Here is a 21,096-nt window from a genome sequence, read left to right as displayed (position 1 = left end):
GGCATTGTAGTATTTATTGTTAATGTGATTTTATGTATCTTTTGATATGCACATCAAATTATGGTGTATAAGGATAATCATCCTGTATTTTAATATATATACCTATTTCTTTATTAATATGGGAAGAGTATGCTGACGGTATAAACGGGTTAGTCTGGTGCATATAAGACTACCTAAATGCAAGTCATTCTAATCAATGGAATGTAATATTATTAATGACAACCGCGGCTGTAGAATATGACCGCCCATTGCATGAATAATGGGAAACCAGAAGATCGTGCATTATTGTCTTATGGGACTAGGACCTGAGTATGTGCAAACAAGGCAGGTTATAGGACCTTTTCAGCGGTCCGGTGTGGGCGGAAGTGCTCGCTGTAATGAATTGGCCTAATTTACATACGAGGGCGTGCCGTTAGAACTCTATCAAATCCGTCAGCAGACACTCCTATATAATCGGATGCCGTGCCGTAAGGTTCACGCCCTTTGATAAAGTCGGAAATGACGAAACGCGTCAGGGCATGAACCGTACGGCAACCGGAAGTGCACGGGGGACATGAGCGGCAGCTTTGGAGATCCGAGACACCAGCGTGGAGAGGGTGAGCAGGACCGACAAGGCATACCACGGTACCCCTAGCACTGATATTCAAGGCTTATTGGTTTATTGCGTTTGTGAGTACATATGTATTGGGTTTATTCTGAATAAATATCGGATGGGTGAAACAATATCACACTAGTGTGGTTCCTTCTTTCCCCTTATGTTTACCATCTGAGCTAATGTCGGGAGAAGAAGGGAGATATGTGATCATCCGTGATAGAAATCCAGTAATAGCAGCAGTAATCGTTCCTGAGTGAGATTTGTGATACCACAACCTGTTTGCCTGTTTGCCTGTCCTGTGTAAATAGGACGGCCACAGCTTCTGGTGAGTTGCCAGTCCCCCCATTATCACATCGGTGGAGGTGACTTGATGGTGTTTCCCACTTGGTGGATTGGACTATTACTGAGGAATTAACCCTTTGTTTGAAATTTTTGCATTTAATTTTTTTGCATTCTTTGCATTAAATTTTTGCATACATGGACGTTTAAGGACTATATCAAGATTTGGCTGGTTTATATGCTACGTCATTTCTCCTCAATTATACCTGCGCTACTTATACTTTTGTATATGTTCCTAGGGACGATATATATTTGAGTATACTTTTGCACTCTTTCTTTTAAAGTAGCTGCGGTATTGTTTGATTTGAGGCTACTAGAGCGCAGGGGATATATTGTATCACCAGTAGAGGGCAGATTTGTGTTATACATATATATATTTTTTTCATATATTTTGCACATATTAATGTGACTGTTTGAGTTATATATCTTTTGATTTACTTTTGAGATTAGTTATCTGGCGCAGCACTTTTTTGGTTATATATTATTGTTTTGTGAAGTGGGAACACAATTAGTGTTTGCAGCTGGATATTGTCAGCTTGTTTGACATGTTATACACAGTGTGTCACATTTATTTTTCGCACAAGTTTATTGCGCTGATAGTTATATACACTATTATGTTACATGTTCCACCCTAAATATGTAACATGTTCCAAAAGGTGAACTCATCCTTTAAAACTTGGGCACACAACTTATCCCTTTTTGTGAGGAAAGTGGTGAGCCCCAACCTGAGGGTTGAAGCAGCAATAGCCTGAGGGTGAAAAGATGTTTGAGGGCAGGAGCTGATTGCAAGATTGAGCAGTCCTGAGACAGAGACAGGCTACTGTGAGTCAGAAGAAAGAACCCTGCCAGGGAGACAATTCTGGGATCTAGACTGCACTGCAAGTGAGGAGGAAGAAGGGGATCTCACCACTACTACCCATTGACAGCAAAGCTGGGAGAGAGATTGTTACAGATTGCAGAGTCTGTGGGAATCCAGCATTGGCTATTACCATCTAAATGGTGTGGTATGTACTGTTTATCAGCCTAAGGTTTCCCGGAGTGCTGTCAAAACAGGTAGTTTATTAGCGAATACACCTGACTAGATGTACTGTTGAACAACAGAACAAAGACTGTTTAGTAGAGTTTTGACTTCACTTAGCATAGGGGAACAACAGAGAGTTCATCTCCATTAAAGGAATGTGCAGATGAAAATTGCCTATGATAGAATAAAAGTAGATCTACCTGAGTGTGAGGTCATTAACCTTTATGGCAGTTTATTTTTTATAGGTACTTATATAGCACCATTAATTTATGCAGTGCTTTACACACACACACACACACACACACACACCCAGGAAATTACCCCTTTTTGGAAAGTAAACATTCCAAGGTATTTTTTTTTCACAAAATTATCATATTACCAAGTTATTTCTCAGACACTGTATGGGCATACTTGCAACTACACCCCAAAATACATTCTGCTATACCACATGTGTGCGATGTCGCATGTGTGAGACTTTTACACAGCCTGACCACATAGAGAGGCCCAACATTCAAGTAGCACCACCAGGTGTTCTAGGAGCATAAATTACACATATAATTTCCTGACAATCTATCACACTTATGAAAGCCCTGGAGCACCAGGACAATGGAAACGCCCACAAAATGACCCCATTTTGGAAAGCAAACACCCCAACACATATTCTAGGAGGTATTATGAGTCTTTTGAACGTGTCATCTTTTTCCACAAGTGTTTTAAAAATGTGGAAAGAAAATGAAAACGCATGGGTGGGCACAGATGAGGCATGGGTGGCCACAGATGAGGCATGGGTGTGGCACAGATGGCCATGAATGAGGCATGGATGAGGCACAAATTGGCATGAATGAGGCATGATTGAGGCACAGATGGGCATGCTTGATACACGGATGGGCATGATTGAGGCACAGATGAGGCACAGATTGGCATGATTGAGGCACAGGTGAACATGATTAAGACACAGATCAGGCAGAGATGAGCCATGCTGCAGTCTCCCTCTGAACCAGACTACATGAATGTGTGTACCTTTCTACCTATTACAATTTTGTGAGGCACTGTAGTGGCACAGATGAGGCATGGGTGGCCACAGATGTGGCATGGATGTGGCACAGATGAGCACTGGATGTGGCACGGATGAGTACTGATGTGGCATGGATGTGGCACAGATGAGCACTGATGTGGCATGGATGTGGCACAGATGAGCACTGATGTGGCATGGATATGGCACGAATGGGCACTGATGTGGCAAGGATAAGCACTGATGTGGCATGGATGTGACACATATGACCACTGATGTGGCACGGATGTGGCACGGTTGAGCACTGATGTGGCACAGATGAGCACTGATGTGGCATGGATAAGGCACAGAAAAGCACTGATCTGGCATGGGTGAGCTTAGACTGGGAATGGGTGGGCACAGATGAGGCATAGATGTGGCATGGATAGGCATGAATGAGACATGGATGAGGCACCGATTGGCATGAATGAGGCATGATTGATCGGCACATAAATTTTCGCCAGCACACCATGGATCTTGCAAAGCCGTCCAGAGAAACTTTTTATTGCAGAAAGGATCACATCAGAAACAGTGCAACGTTTCGGAGTCACAAAGGACCCTTTTATCAGGCATGTGGTTTCTGCAATAAAAACTTTCTTTGGACTGCTTTGCAAGATCCATGGTGTGCTGGCAAATATGTATGTACCTGTGACAGATCCAGTGTCAAGCTGGTGATCACTTCAACACCCACAACAGATGTGCTTATGTCCAGGATGGTGTGCGATGGGAATATGAACTTTACTGAGACATGATTGAGGCACTGATGAGGCACAGATGGGCATGATTGAGGCGCAAATGGGCATGATTGAGGCATGGGTGGGCATGATTGAGGCACAGATGGGCACGAAATGGCATGATTGAGGCACAGATGGGCATGATTGAGGCATGGATGAGGCACAGATGGGCATGATTGAGGCACAGATCAGACAGGGGTGAGCAGTGCTGCAGTCTTCCTCCTCTCCTCGCACACTGTACTGATCGCTGTGTACAGCGTGCAAGGAGAGAACTGAACTAGCCAGTTTGTTGACAACTGATTGCTCTGCCATTGGATCACGTGGTAAAGGGCCGCTGTCATTGGCCCTTTACCATGATCTGTGATGTGCTGGGTCCAGTGGACCCGGCAAGTATGGACACTTCCGTGTGAGTACGCCCTCCCAGAATAAGCTGACCGCGCTGTAGTTGTCGTTCAGGAATGCCCCGGTCGGCAAGTGGATAAATGGGCAGATCTCTGACACATCAGTCCTATGACTTTTGCTAAACAATGATAGGTGTAAAATGGGTAAACAAACAAGAACATAAACATAAACCCTGTGTGGCGCAGATTCCCCCCGTTTAACCAAAGCCCCCTTGCGGGGCTCCTAAAAAATTTGTAAAAAAAAGGAATAAAAAAATGTGTAAAAATTTATAAAAATAAAAAGTGTGGACACCATCCACTGCCCTACTGACACCGTCAGTTTAAATACACACGCACGCACACAGACATATGGGTTTGAGCATTGAGGTGGACACCCTAATGCATAAGGCTTTAGTATTGCACTTTTCCAGTCAGCTTCTGAACTCATGAAATTTTTGAAATTCATGTTTGTTATAGTGTTTCAGCCCTGATAACATCCTTTGTAGTCACTTTTACACTGTCCAACCAACCGACTGTGGAAGCCTTTGCTATCATTATATATATTTTAATTGTAAAGCTAATAAATTATTTAAAATTATTTAAAATTTAACTATTTTCCATGCTATACCTATCATTACAATGTAATTTATTTAGCTGCTCTCCACAAAGTGATCTGAAAAAAATATGTTTGGCTGCCAGTATATTTTTCTTACTTTTTTTAATATTTAGAACTTTTTTCTTTTTGAACAGTTTCTCCATAAATGAAAACTTTGTATTATAGAGGTTTAATAACAAAACCCTTAGTAAGTAACTGTACTGATACATACAGTGCACTTTCAATACAAACCTAAATACATTTTTGTGGCTAATAGATTATATTCAGCATTAGGCTGCCCCTCTATTGCTGGCAGTAAGGGTTAAAGTCTCTTTTCCAAAGTGAATCAGTTACCTTATCCAGTAGTAGCATTAGGGTTGACAATGAAGTGTATCTGTGGTCAGGCTCTCAACAAGTAGTAAATTAACATTAAAACAAGCCCTCAGTGACCTCTAGCTATAGATGTTTTGGAGCTATTGGTTTCTCAAAATTACAGAAAAAGCACTGGAGTTGATAGGCAAAGGTTTCCATCAATGATGACACTGTCAAAGATGGTGTGTATATAAAACCATATACAAACCAGGCTTTCCAATATTTCTTTAAGAAATCCTAAATAGTCACCCAGTTTCACTCTTTTCCTTTAAGATCCAGAAACATTAGTGGAATCCCTTCAACAGCAAATTTTATTTGAAATGTCAACTGATGTGGAGATACTAATAGGAATTAGAAAAAATAAAAGGAAAAACATTTGTTATTAACCAGTAAATACATAAAGAAAACATTTTGCCTTTATGTCTCTTAAATTCTTGTCAATTTTACCCGCATTATATTGACATATAAATTTTGAAATACCAATTACAACAGCAATTAGAAAAGTTATTATTTATTGTAAGCTGTAAAACAAATTCTGTTTTCCATGAACACTATTTTCTGCATTCTGCTTTTACACAATTAAAGTGTATTATCAGTTCTAACTAGCAAATTAAAATAATTAAAAGCATGGTTTTGAAGGCAATTATCTATATAATTGAGGTACATTTTATTGATCTTTAGTGTCATATGCCATTCGATGCATGCACATTAATTAATCCTTGTCCATGAAAAGAGAACTATGACTGCATGTAAACTATAATCCTTCATTTTGCTAGTATTTTTGAAGGGTTATCTATTTTCTGAGGCTTAGCCACTTTAAGACCGGAAGATTTTGCTGCTTAACCTCCCTGGCGGTATGATTATGTCAGGAATTCTGTACCAAAAGCGGTACAATTTTTTGCATGGAAATTTGGCGTTATGTATTATAGGCCTACAATTCTTAGTAATTACTGACTTAAACCTGACCAAAACAAGACTCTAGTAGACATCCCAGATGTGATAAATTTGAAACACAAACGCATGAATTATAATCTAATCAATAATATAATTTTATTATATAATATATAATATATATATATATATATATATATATATATATATATATATATATATATATATATTATATTATATAATAAAATTATATTATTGATTAGATTATAATGCATGCCTTATATATTATATATATATATATATATATATGTGTGTGTGTGTGTGCATATATATACATATATATATATATATATATATATATATAATATATAATATAAATGTTATGTGTTTGTGTTTTGTGCAACGTTCAACGTTTGAATTTCCTTCCCTAGTTCTGCTCCCATGCAGCATTGCTGCTGCATGGAACGAAACCAGGAAGTCCTCATACCGACTGACGAGCGGCGGGGATCTCGGCTGGCGATCACAGCAATGGGAGATCATCGCTGGATCGCCAGGAGAAGGTAAGAGACGCCGCTGCGGGCTCTGCACATCCACCCCGAGCGTGACTCGGGGATACCGATAACAGCATTGAAAATACCCCCCCCGAGTCACGCTCGGGGATACAGCTAGGCAGGTTAATGACCAGGCCCTATTTTGCGATTCGGCACTGCGTGATTTTAACAGACAATTGCGCGGTCGTGCAACGCTGTACCCAAATGAAATTGACGTACTTTTTTCCCCACAAATAGAGCTTTCTTTTGGTGGTATTTGATCACCTCTGCGCCTTTTTATTTTTTGCGATATTAATAAAAAAAGAGCGAAAATTTTGAGAAAAAATAAAATTTTCAACTTTGTCTTTGAAAAAATATCCAATATACTCAATTTATGTCATATATTTTGGCCAATTTATGTTATTTATTTTTTGCGCTATAAACAAAAAAAAGAACGACAATTTTGAAAAAAAAAAACAATATTTTTTACATTCTTTTATATGAAATTAAAAAAAAAATCTAAAAATCAAAACTAACAAATCAAAATTAACATTTTAGGCCAATTTGTTTTCTGCTACATATTTTTGGTAATAAAAATCATAATAAGCGTATTTTGTTTGGTTTGCACAAAAGTTATTGCGTTTACTAACTAAGGGAAAGACATGTAATTTCTATTGTTTTTTTTTTTTTTACTAGTGATGGTGGTGATCTGCGATTTTTTACAGGACTGCAACATTGGGGCGGACAGATTGGACCCCTAACTGACATTAATGACACTGGCAGGGAAGGGGTTAACAGTATTGGTGATCAAGGGGTTAAATGTGACCCTAGGGGCATGATTCTAACTGTGGGGGGGGCGTGGCTTGTGAAGTCATCAAAGAGACATGTGATCCTATATAGCAGGATCACATGACATCTGTGATCACTTCAGGGAGAAGGATGGACGGCGGTGTTTACATCAGCCGTCCGTCCTTCTCTGTCAGCAGCGGGAGATCGCCGGTGTCCCACACTGGCTTCCCCGCTGACGAGCGGGGACAGGAGTGCGGCACCGGCGGCGCGGGCTCACCCCCTAGCACCTCCCAGGCGAGCGCCATACATGTACGGGGTTTTGCCTGGGAGAGCCGCAGTACATCTATGGTGGCTGGTCGGCAAGTAGTTAAGGTTGTATTCACACATATTGCAGTGACAGGCATTTTACCTCATTGTAAAACACTTGTCACCACAAAGACACACAGAAAACAATGGTTTTCTGTGTGTCCCATTCACACTACAGTGCTGATATAAAATGTAGACATGCTTAATGTTATCGCAGAGCACTATACAGAATGGCATGGCACTGTACAGCAGTGCAGCGCATCAAGCTGCTGTACAGTGACATAAATGAGGTGTACTTTTGTAAACTTTAAATAAAGTTCATACAAGAACAAAAAAATGAGGGGAGCTGTATGAAATGTGCTATAACATGCACCACACTGCCCCCTACAGCAGTCAGGAAAGGACAGCTGACGGAGCAGAAAGGTGCTCCAGCAACTGTCCCTTTCTGTGTCAACTGACCCTAATTTGAGATGGTTTGGTATTGCCCTAGGAAGCATTCCTCCACAACTTCCATTTTCTAACATTTTGCCCATCTCTTCTTGCCGCATTTAGAGGCAGAGGTGGTAGATATCACAATCCTATACCTATGCACAGTGGGTTATTTTTAGCCTTGCATCTATGTAGGTCTTGCCACTAAGAATCTTCTGTTTGGCACTAGGGATAAGCTGAATATACCTGGATTCAGTTTGAGGTGATTTTAGAGAACGTTACGGAAGTTTGGGTGCCAAACCTGAATCCTATTAAAGTCAATAGGAGCCGATTGTTAACCAGTTCTGGACCGAAAGGATTTGCCGCCTTAATGACCAGGCCATTTTTTGCGATTCGGTACTGTGTTATTTTAACAGACAATTGCGCTGTCGTGCGATGCTGTACCTAAAAAAAAATTGATGTTTTTTTCCCCACAAATAGAGCTTTCTTTTGGTGGTATTTGATCACTGCCGCGATTTTTATTTTTTGTGCTATAAATAAAAAAAGAGCGACAATTCTGAAAAAAAAACAACATTTTTCGCATTTGCTATATAACATTCCTAAAAAAAAAAAAAAAAATGTAAAATTTAATTTTTTTGAAATTTTAGGCCAATTTGTTTTCTGCTACATATTTCTGGTAAAAAAAAAATATCGCAATAAGCTTATTTTGATTGGTTTGTCGCCGCCATTACTTGTAAAATAATAAAAATTTAAATAAAATGAATAAAAATATCCCATAGTTTGTAGACACTGTAACGTTTGCGCAAACCAATCAATATACGCTTATTGGGATTTTTTTTGCAAAAATATGTAGCAGAATAAATATTAGCCTAAATTTGTAAGGAAATTTAATTTATTACTTTTTTTTTTATATTGGGAATGTTTATAGCTGAAAGTGTAAAATATATATATTTTTTTTTTCAAAATTGTCGGCCTTTTTTTGTTTCTAGCGCAAACAATAAAAACCACAGAGGTGATCAAATACCACCAAAAGAAAGCTCTATTTGTGGGAAAAAAAGGACATACATTTTATTTGGGTACGATGTTGCACGACCGCGCAATTGTCAGTTAAACCAACACAGTGCCGTTTTGCAAAAAAATGGCCTGGTCAGGAAAGAGGGGGGAGTAAACTTTCCAGAGGTAGAGTGGTTAAATAAGATTCCTGCGGAATGCCTTTAATCTACCTGTGAAGTGGCACATACAGTATGTATGATGTCTACAACCTATTGCAGCAAAACTGATATTTAAAAAAATCATTTAAATTGCCAATAAATGACAGCTTCGGCCACCTACTCCTGTGTGAAAACAAAGCAGCAGCTTCATCTGTGTCAAACCATTATCCGGATGAGTAGATGAGGGTCTGATTAGATGTTATGGTCAAATGCTAATAGGGGACCCCACATAATTAAACTTGATGAGGGCCTGCCATACATATCAAGGGGAACCCCCACACAAAAAAACAGCATGGGGGGCTTTGGGTGTACATTTTAATGGAAAACTCCACACAAGAAAATAAGAAATAAGAAAAAAATAGTGTGAAGCCCCCAAAAATCCATACCAGAGCTTTATCTAAAATGCAGCCTGGCAGGCCAGAAAATGGGGGACCTTACCAGGTCACATGCACTTAACAAAGGAGGGGGGTACCCTGCCAGGAGGACCCTCCTGGCAATGCACCTTACCCCCATGTTGATGAAGACAAAGAGCCTCTTCCCCATAGCTACTGGATCAGGTGGGGACTTTTTGGAATCTGGATTAAGATAAAAGGGTCCTCCATCTACGTGAATGACTAAAGCGTACCCATTATTGGTACCCCTGCTTATTCACAAAAAAAAATGTAAACAGTAAATAATTACACCACACTTTTTGACAAGTCCTTTAATAAAAAACAAAAAAAATAAAAGGCCCCACAATGTACATCTAGCATCAATCACATTGTTGAGTGATCCAGACCCATGTCAATCACAATAAATGATGCCCGCTGACCCAGCAAAAGAGAAGAATCATGCTGTCCACTACCATGACCTTATCCCATTGCTTACTCACATTAAATGATATCTCCTGGGCCCCACGGCTAAATGCAAACAAAGCAGTAGGGTCTCCCAGATGATGTAATTGCTTGTGGAAACAGCATCCACCCCTTTAGATTGCTTTGACCCCACATCTATGCTCAGCTGAGTAAACAAAATATACAGATACATTTTGTGCTACAGTGCCTCATGAATAAGTTCTGTAGAACGTGTCAAGGCTGTGCCATGTTAAGCAGACCTTAACATTTCCTACATTGCCATTACGAGTCCCATTATCCTTTATGATTAGTAATATGGTGCGTGACATATACTATATTACCAAAAGTATTGGGACGCCTGCCTTTGCACGCACATGAACTTTAATGGCATCCAGGTCTTAGTTCATAGGGTTCAATATTGAGTTGGCCCACCCTTTGCAACTATTACAGCTTTAACTCTTCTGGGAAGGCTGTCCACAAGGTTTAGGAGGGTGTCTATGGGAATGTTTGACCATTCTTCCAGAAGCGCTTTTGTGATGTCAGGCACTGACCTCAACTCGATAGAACATCATGGATGAATTAGAGTGGAAGCTGCGAGCCAAGTCTTCTCGTCTACATCAGTGCCTGGCCTCACAAATGGAAGAATGGTCAAACATTCCCATAGACACACTCCTAAACCTTGTGGAAAGCCTTCCCAGTACTGTGGAATGGAATGGAGCAGAGTAATTAGTGTTAAGTACAAGGGTTACTATGTCCTCCACCAGGAATTCCACCAGGTACATGACACATCTGAAAACTCTTCACCGTTGTTATTTCATAATTACAGCTAAAATGTTGATGTGATAGGCAGAAAACGTTAAGTTCAATGTATTCTTTTTGTTTTAAAGGTAGGAGCTACTTTAGCTTCTAAAATGATATTGTGAAATTGTCACACCAGGGGAATATCAATTTACAATATACCGAAAAAATAAAACGCTTCCTCCTCCAGGGTTGTGAAATATTACTTAGTCCTGATGGGTTTTTATATTTGAATTGCTAATGAGCCTCGGCATTTGGTTCAGAAGTTCACTTTTTGAATTAATAATCCATAAAAGAATAGTTATCCCTATATTAATACTCGAAAGCATTAGAAAGAGTACTTTGGGGATTTGTCACGTGTCCCAGCCCTAAATTCCTAGTATGAGCTGTTGCAGAAAGATAAAGGTAACAAATGAATTGTTCACTGATGTCTGGCATAGAAAGGATAATTGTAGTAGCTGCAATTTTCACCAAGCTTGTTCTGTATACTATTACAAAGGGAAAGACATGAATTATCAACATAATGCTGTGTCTGCAACCATCCTGTATTATGCCATTGTCCTGGGAAATTCTTACACAGCTATGAAACTCTAACTATACAAATGTCTTCACTGTGAGCTGAAAAAGAGGATTCAGGGAGAATTAAAGGTCTTCATGTGAATATGTGAATCAACACATAGCACAATCTACAGAATAAATGTGCTGTGTAGCAGTGGAGCATGAGGGTTCTTTAACCACCTACCCACTGGACAATTTTAAACCACCTTCATAGCCAGGTCAATTTTCAGCTTTCAGTACTCTCACATTTTGAATGACAATTACTCAGCCATGCAACACTGTACCCATATGATTTTTTTTGTCCTCTTTTTCACACAAACAGAGCTTATTTTGGTGGTGTTTAATCATCACTGGGGTTTTTTTTTTTTTTGCATTTTAAATGAAAAAAAAGACCAAAAATTTTGTAAAAAAAAATGCATTTATCTTCGTTTTGGTTTTAAAATTCTTTAAGAAACTCCTCTGTGGTATCTGAAAATGGTCTCTTCTTTGGGTGATTTAAAATGCCTGTCCTTTCTACAGCCATAACTTTTCTTGCTGGCAAATTGTTGTCTAAATAAAGCCTCTCCTGATGTCTTTGCTTTGCGAGGCCAGGACAATTACAGCCTTATAGATATTATTGAGAGATTGTTGCATCCCAGCTTGAGCCTGAATCATTTGAATCACTGCCTTATGAATGTAATTTCTGAATGAAAACCTCATACACTGTCCAAAAATGTATTGAATTGAGAAAATGTTTCCTTCCTTCTCCTTTGAATCTTCCCGTCACTGCAGTCTAAAATGAACTTTGATTTGATCCCACTAACGATTAGAAAATAAAACAAATTTTTCTAAAATGAAGATTCTTTAACAAAAATCTATACGTATATGGCCAGCATAAGGGTGTATTCACTGTTTTAGCCAGTACATTTTTGTATCTCAGAAATCAATTACATCTGTCGGTTGACCTCCCTTTTAACTGTAACTGTTTATAATTTAGACTGTCATCTTATTTAGGAAACATCTCTACCAGAATGCGGGATGACAGAATACTTTCTTTTTTGGAGCAAATCTTGTAGCAGTGTTAAACTCTTGGTTACTTTCTTTCAACAAAGCTTCCTCTTTGCTAAAGTATCTTAATAAAATAACATAAAAGTGCAGCGCTATAAACAAATGATATAGTGAACATATGAAAGTCCATATAAGAAAATTCCCATTGAAAGGTGTCAAATCTATGAAAAATTCCCACACTCCGTGAATAGTGATGAAATATCTTGGAGGTGTCCCTAGCTTGTGATCTCACACTGCGCTTACAATATGCAATGTGACCCCCCTAATAAGGGTGGTCTCATGTGCTCTGTTAAATGGATAAACTGAGAACCAGAGCACCAAAAGGAAAGCTCGAGAAGCTGGGGTGACATGTAATAAAAACAGCTCACATAGTAAATAAGGACTTCTAGAATTCACAGACAGCAGTCCAGCAGGAGCTAAATACATGCAGAAATCAGGAGCACAGCACCACAATGGATTACTCTTCACCTAAATATTTCCTGACACTGATCATATTGATAAAGCCTGGACTTAAGACTTTATCATTCTATGGGTTAAAAATCCTTCCCCACTACTCCAATCTGAGACAGATGGATTAATTTACATAGATTTGCTGAGATAGCTGTATTGAGGTACACAACACAACCTCTGCCAGTACCCATGGTATATATTTGATTTCACTGGTTGCACAGATTTATATATTTTTTTCACAAAGTATTTTACTAATATGAATTAAGCAGAAAAAATGTCAAACCTATAGGATGGCCCGGGGGAGGTTCCTGCAGATCTTGCTTGACAGCAGTCACTAGCAGTCTCAGACTGCTGTTTCAATCTCTTTGCAGCCACCAAAACCAAGCAGTCTCCAACTCATGTAAGAACACATTACACAGTGTGTTGCCCTCTCCATCTATTGTCTATCCACTGATCTCCCAATCCACTGTCCATTCACTGATCTCCCCATCCCTCAATCATTCACTGATCTCCCCATCCTCTCTCAAACCACTGTATATCCACTGAACTCCCAATCCACTCAACTCCCAAAATCCCAATTAACTCAAGCTGCAGGATATTTTTGGTTTGCCCTCCATGCAGATCTGATGTGACTTCTAATTTCAGACTGCAAGAGTGAGGTGCAGTCCATCTACCTGTGCTACCAATAATGGTAAAATCTGCAGGCTTCTGTGATAGTTTGCTATGTTTCTTCTTTCTATGTGAGAACAAACACTATACCGTGAAAGTTACAGGACTGTTACAGGTGGGAAGGAGGACCTAACAGGCAGCAAATAAGTCTGTCAGGAATACACAGAGTTACTTGACAGCTGCCAAAGGTGATCACCTGGAAATAAAACTAGAGCTACAGCCAGAAACCCACCTAGTTTTAGGTTCCGTTTGTATTCTGACCCTGCTGACTCCACCTGCCCTGTTATGCAAGCTCCTAGGTATTAAACAGATATTGCAGTGTCAAATACCTGCTTAAATGCTTTACCATTGAAGTACCATATAAAACTGCTAAAGAAGATATGTGTTATTCAAAGTTCCCTGTTTCCATCCTAAGCCACCTGAAAACTGTGAAAAAATTATCTCCTCGTACGTACAATATTCTGCCTTTGACCTTGAACACAAGTCCATTTTAAAGGGTATGTATTTTAGAAATCATTATAGTTCATGATTAAAGTTCATGCTGTAAGAACTTTAAACTCTAATAATAGTATAAGAAAAGTGTGGACTATCAGCCAGTGTAAGTAGTGGCAATAAATCAAGCAATACACTCAATTGGTTTGTCTATAAGTTAATATTTGCTGTTCTCCCTGAGTGCACAGGGAAAATGGCTTAGATCATTGTATTTTCAAGTCAAGAGATCATACATGCTGGAGGACAAAGAAGGTCAATAAGGTAAGGAATGGCTGTTCACTACTTTGCAATACATTAACTAGTCAGTCCTACCAACGCTTTTATAGTGTATTGTACATGTAATGAAGTAAACATTTTAATAGTGAGCAAATCTGCTAACAAACTTCTGTAGCGATCTAGTAAATCCAAACGTAGTATCTGCTTCACAGGTCAGAGTTTTCTTCACATATCATTGGTCATAAATAAACCAGTAACCTTGAAAATATGACATGTATGGATTATCCAGGCTACCAGTTCCCTGAGCAAACTATGTTCACTGCCAAAGTTAAGCACAGATTCCTGGTGAGGTCCCCTCTGAAGTGAACTGGTTGAATTTACTGCAAAAGTAGGTTCACAACCATTGAGGTTGCGGTTTATGCATTTTTGAGTTTTGCAATGCATTTTTGAATATGTGTTTCTTATGTGTTTTTCATACTTTTTTTTTTTTTTTTTGCCCAATTGGAAAATTTTCCCACCTTGCATTTTCACTTCCTGCTTCCTCTCTATTGGTTGAGTGTGCTTTTGCATAGACAATTATGGCTTCAAGTTCAATAATACTTGCTGCAGCCTGTAGTCTTGGAAGATGAAGAGAGGAGGAAGGGAAGATATTGGGTGAATCCATTAATTGCCAGTAGGGAACAGAGAGGGCAGTTCTGGCTAATTTACAATGACCTCCAAGCACACGAGGACACATTTTTTAAGTACACAAGTATGTCTGTAAGAAGGTGAGTACATGAATTTTATAAAAGAACCTACCTATAATCCTAAATCCTAACCCTAATCCTAACTCTAACCGTAAACCTAACAATTACTGCTAACCCTAACAAGTAACGCTAAATCTAACCCTAACTTTAACTCTAACCCTAACATTTAACCCTAGCCCTTAACCCTAACATGTGACTTTGGTCACATAAAGGTCCCTACACTACTTTGATGCAGCTTGAGTGTAAAGTTGCATCAAAGTCGCACTTCATGAACTGTCATACTTTCCTATAGGCCAAAAACCCCCAGCAAAATGCATCAAAAAGCAATACTTGCATTTTTAATGTGGGTTTATTGACATCTATTACATGCAAAAAGCTATTTTCTGTGGAAAAAAAAGTGCCTGACCCCTTTCAAAAAAAAAAAAAAACGCACCGGCTCAGATGTGAGCAAGACCCATAGTAAACCACGTTAAATGAATTGTAGTGCATTTCTGCAAAATGTACTAAAAAACCCATAGGTAAAAACCAAGACTAAGTTCCAACTCAAAAATAAATTAACTTTTTATCTTTAGGACTACATGACAATGAAAAGGGGTGGCAAGTTACTTTTCTATAGCATAGTAATGTACGAGAAACCAATAGTTGCTCAATAGTGATGTCGCGAACCTAAAATTCGCCGTTCGCGAACGGCGAACACGAACATCGGCAAATGTTCGCAAACCGGCGAACCAGGCGAACCGCCATAGAGTTCAATAGGCAGGCGAATTTTAAAACACACAGGGACTCTTTCTGGCCACAATAGTGATGGAAAAGTTGTTTCAAGGGGACAAACACCTGGACTGTGGCATGCCGGAGGGGGATCCATGGCAAAACTCCCATGGAAAATTACGTAGTTGACGCAGTCGGGTTTTGATCCATAAAGGGCATAAATCACCTAACATTCCTAAATTGTTTGGAATAACGTGCTTTAAAACATCCAGTGTGTGAATACGATCAGGTATGATGTTTTATCGGTCAAGTAGTGTAAGGGTTACGCCCGCTTCACAGTGACAGACCAAACTCTGACAGACCAAACTCCCCGTTTAACAGTCAGTCCATTTGCACAACCGCAAACTCCCCATTTGCACAAGGTTGGATACCAAGCTAGCCATGTCCCGTTCTTTGTCCTCACTGACATCATTGAAGGTCTCTTCCTCCACCCAGCCACGTACAACACCAAGGGTCCCCGAAAGGTGACAACAAGCCCCCTGGGACGCCTGCTGTGGCTGGTATTCCACCTCCTCAAAGCCACCTTCCTCCTCTGACTTCTCTTCTTCAGACTCCTCTCTCTGCGTTGCCACAGGTCCAGCAATTGACAACGACAAGGCTGCTTCTGGTGGTGATGGGGACCACAACTCTTCCTCTTCATGCTCATCTACAGCCTGATCCAGTATTCTTCGCAGGGCACGCTCCAGAAAAAACGCATATGGGATGAGGTCGATGATGTTGCCTTGGGTTCGACTGACCACCAGGGTTGTCACCTCCGCAAAAGGACGCATGGCATGAGCCTACAGCCATTGTTCATGAGCATTCAGTAACGCGGCCAAAAAATACCCAGCTCCGCAGAAAGAATGAAAGAAAATGAATGTTTTTTCTATGAAAAATTATCCTGCGGATCGCTTTTGGTCTGTTCACAATGAAGCAACGACCTTATCATCTGTGGTGTGCCAACACACTCCTAGAGGTGATCGCTTCATTGTGATACGCAAGCCCCTTCACCACGACAAGGTAACGATCACGAAGGGGAATTGACACATGTATGTGCCTTTTTTTTTGTTTTTTGTTTTTTTGCAGCCACAGTGTAGCACCAGAGGCCAGAAAAATTAGGCATGTACACATGCATGAAAAAGTAGGTATTGTTGCATCCGCTGCTGTAGCAGCGGCCTGAAAAATTGAGGTTTTCAAGGCAGAAAGTGCACTAAAACATTGCAGCTTGAACCGTAGTTGGTGGCGGAGATGTCACGTAAGTCATCCGGCATGCAGAGAATGATTAAATACAGCAGCGTGTGGACCATTTTTAGCCCAAGGCATCTCAGTCATCACCAGGCCTTTTTTAGTCAAATGCATCCCCCACTGTCAGTCCCTTCGGGATCCATGCCTCATTCATCTTAATAAACGTGAGGTAATCAAGACTTTTTTGACCTAGGCGACTTCTCTTCTCAGTGACAATACCTCCTGCTGCGCTGAAGGTCCTTTCTGACAGCACACTTGAAGCGGGGCAGGCCAGAAGTTCAATGGCAAATTGGGATAGCTCAGGCCACAGGTCAAGCCTGCACACCCAGTAGTCAAGGGGTTCATCGCTCCTCAGGGTGTCGATATCTGCAGTTAAGGCAAGGTAGTCTGCTACCTGTCGGTCGAGTCGTTCTCTGAGGGTGGACCGGAAGGGCTGTGGCAATGCGTAGGACTAAAAAAGCTCCGCATGTCCTCCATCAACAAGACGTCTGTAAAGCGTCCTGTCCTTGCCGCCGTGGTTGTGGTGGTAGGAGGAGGATTACTTTCACCTCTTCCCCTGTTGGATTCCCGTTGTGCTGTGACATCACCCTTATATGCTGTGTAAAGCATACTTTTCAATTTATTTTGTAGCTGCTGCATCCTTTGCGACTGCCGGTAATTGGGTAACATATCAGAGACTCTGCTTATACCGGGGTCTAGTAGCGTGGCCACCCAGTACAGGTCGTTCTCCTTCAGCCTTTTTATACGAGGGTCCCTCAACAGGCATGACAGCATGAAAGACCCCATTTGCACAAGGTTGGATGCCGAGCTACTCATGTCCAATTCCTCGTCCTCACTGATGTCATTGAAGGTGTGTTCTTCCCCCCAGCCACGTACAACACCACGGGTACCAGATAGGTGACAATGAGCACCCTGGGATGCATGCTGTGGTTGGTGTTCCTCCTCCTCAAAGCCACATTCCTCCTCTGACTCCTCTTCCTCACACTCCTCTTCCAGTGTTGCCGCAGGTCCAGCAAGCGATGGTAAGGCTGTTTCTGGTGGTGGTGATGGTGACCACAACTCTTCCTCTTCCACTTCACGCTCATCTACGGCCTGATCTAGCACTCTTCGCAGGGCACGCTCCAGGAAAAAAACATATGGGATGATGTCGCTGATGGTGCTTTCGGTGCGACTCACTAGGTTTGTCACCTCCTCAAAAGGACGCATGAGCCTACAGGCATTGCGCATGAGCGTCCAGTAACGTGGCAAAAAAATACCCAGCTCCGCAGAGGCTGTCCTAGCACCCCGGTCATACAAATACTCGTTGACCGCTTTTTCTTGTTGGAGCAGGCGGTCGAACATTAGCAGTGTTGAATTCCAACGTGTCGGGCTGTCGCAAATCAAGCGCCTCACTGGCATGTTGTTTCGCCGCTGAATATCTGCAAAGTGCGCCATGGCCGTGTAGGAACGCCTGAAATGGCCACACACCTTCCTGGCCTGCTTGAGGACGTCCTGTAAGCCTGGGTACTTCTGCACAAAGCGTTGCACAATCAGATTCATCACATGTGCCATGCACGGCACATGTGTCAACTTGCCCAAATTCAATGCCGCCAACAAATTGCTTCCGTTGTCACACACCACTTTGCCGATCTCCAGTTGGTGCGGGGTCAGCCACTGATCCACCTGTGCGTTCAGGGCGGACAGTAGTGCTGGTCCGGTGTGACTCTCTGCTTTCAGGCAAGTCAACCCCAAGACAGCGTGACACTGTCGTATCCGGCATGTGGAATAGCCTCTGGGGAGCTGGGGGGGTGCAGTTGGTGTGGAGCAAGACGCAACAGCAGAAGAGGACTCAGCCGAGGAGGTTAGTAAAGAGGATGGAGTAGGAGGAGTAGAGGAGGTGGCAGCAGGCCTGCCTGCAAGTCGTGGCGGTGTCACCAACTCTTCTGCAGCAGAGCCACGCATTCCATGCTTGGCAGCCACCAGCAGGTTTACCCAATGCGCAGTGTAAGTTATATACCTGCCCTGACCGTGCTTTGCAGACCAGCTATCAGTGGTCAGATGGACCCTTGCCCCAACACTATGTGCCAGACGTGACATGATTTCCTTTTCCACAATAGAGTACAGGTTGGGGATTGCCTTTTTGAAAAATAATTTCGGCCGGGTACCTTCCACTGCGGTGTCCCAATAGCGACAAATTTTTTGAAGGCCTCAGACTCCACCAGCTTGTATGGTAAAAGCTGGCAGGCTAAGAGTTCCGACAAGCCAGCTGTCAGACGCCGGGCAAGGGGGTGACTCTGTGAGATTGGCTTCTTACGCTCAAACATTTCCTTGACAGACACCTGACTGCGGGCAGGTGAGCAGGAACTGCTGAAGGTGAGAGGCGGAGGGGCGGGTTGTTGATAGGGGGCATGGAGGACAGCAGTGGTTGACGTGGCTGAAGATGCTAGACCAGGAGGAGGATGGTGGCTTTCAGTTTGTGTGCTGCTTTTACTCATGTGTTGATCCCATAGGCGTTTGTGATGTGAGATCATGTGCCTTCGCAAAGCAGTTGTACCTAGGTGGGTGTTGGACTTCCCACGACTCAGTTTCTTTTGGCACAGGTTACAAATGGCATCGCTGATATCAGAGGCAGACACACAAAAAAAATGCCACACTGCTGAGCTTTGCAAGGACGGCATTCTGGTGGTGGCAACAGCTTGCGTTGATTGGCGTGCTGTCAGGCTGACCCCGGGTGCCGAATCTACATGCTGTCTGACTGCGCCACTAGCTCCTTGCGATGACCTCCTCCCCCTGCTTCCAACTCGTCTCCTCCTCCTCTCTGTCTCCCCATCTGAACTTTCCCCCTCTTCTTCTGCTCTTCGAGCAGGCACCCAGGTGACATCCACAGACACATCGTCATCATCAGCCGCTTCACTTGACAACTCAGCAAAGGCAGCAGCAGCAGGTACAACATCATCATCATCACAATGTACGTCCATGTGTATAATGCTGCCTGACTGAGACATATCCCCATTATCTACATCCTCTGGCACTAATAGTTGCGCATCACTTATTTCTTCCAACTGATGTGAAAATAACTCCTCTGACGGATCAAGTGAAGCGGCTGTGGTGCTAGTGTTGGTGGTGGTGCCGGCGGGCTGGCGAGTGGTAAATTGAGAGGTGCCCGAAGCTGAGCTGGAGGAGGATGGTGCATTAAGGTTCCGAGCGGAAGCTGTAGACGATTGGGTGTCCTGTGTAAGCCAGTCAACTATGTCCTCAGAATTTTTTGAGTTCAGGGTCTGTGGTGGCCTCTGAACACTGGGCATTATTCTAGGGCCTAAGGAAATCACAGCACCACGACCACGACGGCCCTTGCGGGGTGGCCTGCCTCTGCCTGTCATTTTATTTTAATGTGTTGTACTATGAGTGCAAGGTGCTGTGCCACCCTATAGGAGTGTTGGGCAGTGGGTACAGTACACTCTGTGGACCTGACAGTCACTGGCACCCAGGCAACTGCAATTATAAAAAAAATATATATATTTTTTTTTACTTTGCAAGCTGCTGTGCCACCTTATATATCAGTGGTGGGTGGGCAGTGGCACAGTACACTCTCTGTGGACCTGACAGCAGTCACTGGCACCCAGGCAACTGCAATTAAAAAATATATATATATTTTTTTACTTTGCAAGCTGCTGTGCCACCTTATATATCAGTGGTGGGTGGGCAGTGGCACAGTACACTCTCTGTGGACCTGACAGCAGTCACTGGCACCCAGGCAACTGCAATTAAAAATATATATATATATTTTTACTTTGCAAGCTGCTGTGCCACCTTATATATCAGTGGTGGGTGGGCAGTGGCACAGTACACTCTCTGTGGACCTCACAGCAGTCACTGGCACCCAGGCAACTGCAATTAAAAAAAAATATATATATTTTTTTACTTTGCAAGCTGCTGTGCCACCTTATATATCAGTGGTGGGTGGGCACACAGTGGCACTGCAGTGGGCACAGTACACTCTGTGGACCTGACAGTCACTGGCAGCCCAGGCAACTGCAATAATAAAAAATATTTTTTTTTTTTCAATTTGCAAC

This window comes from Pelophylax lessonae (genome assembly GCF_965119305.1).
Source record: "Pelophylax lessonae genome assembly, chromosome: 5".
NCBI lineage: Eukaryota > Metazoa > Chordata > Amphibia > Anura > Ranidae > Pelophylax > Pelophylax lessonae.
Note: the sequence above shows the minus strand (reverse complement) of the source record.